A 532-nucleotide genomic window follows, 5' to 3' on the forward strand; every position below is an offset into this window, starting at 1 on the left:
CGTCACTCTGCAGATCATTGTTCACTGCAGATCATTGTTCACTGCAGGCCCGATGGAGTCGTTTGGGGAGAAAAATGCCCTGTCTTGATGCTGCGGGATTGACTTTCAGGCCAAAACAAATCCTGTCTATTTTGCATGTTAATTTATTCCCTTTTGCTTCAGACGAAGAAAAAAACTGTTTCCTTCAGGAAGTTTGTAATAAAAGCCTTGCGATCGATGATAATGGTATTTGTGCTTGTGTTTGTCATCTTCGCAAAAGCAACAGTGGTGGAGTTTCCACAGATTTATTTGTATACTAGTGCTGTAAGTGGCGTGTAAATTATCCTAACTGTCTGTGTGGCTTTTTATCTTTGTAAGGCCATACTATTAGAGCCTATCCATTAATGCCCATAGCCCAGCCAATCAATGCTTAAATAAAAATCAGCTCAATTTGTGGTGTTTTATGCAAACGTGCAAACTCCAACCAGGCTGACGCTTTGCTTTTTGTTTTTTTAATGTAACAGGAATAGCTAAAACACAAAGGAATCGATAA

Source organism: Etheostoma spectabile, chromosome 9, assembly GCF_008692095.1.
Source record: "Etheostoma spectabile isolate EspeVRDwgs_2016 chromosome 9, UIUC_Espe_1.0, whole genome shotgun sequence".
In the NCBI taxonomy this organism is placed as follows: Eukaryota; Metazoa; Chordata; class Actinopteri; order Perciformes; family Percidae; genus Etheostoma; species Etheostoma spectabile.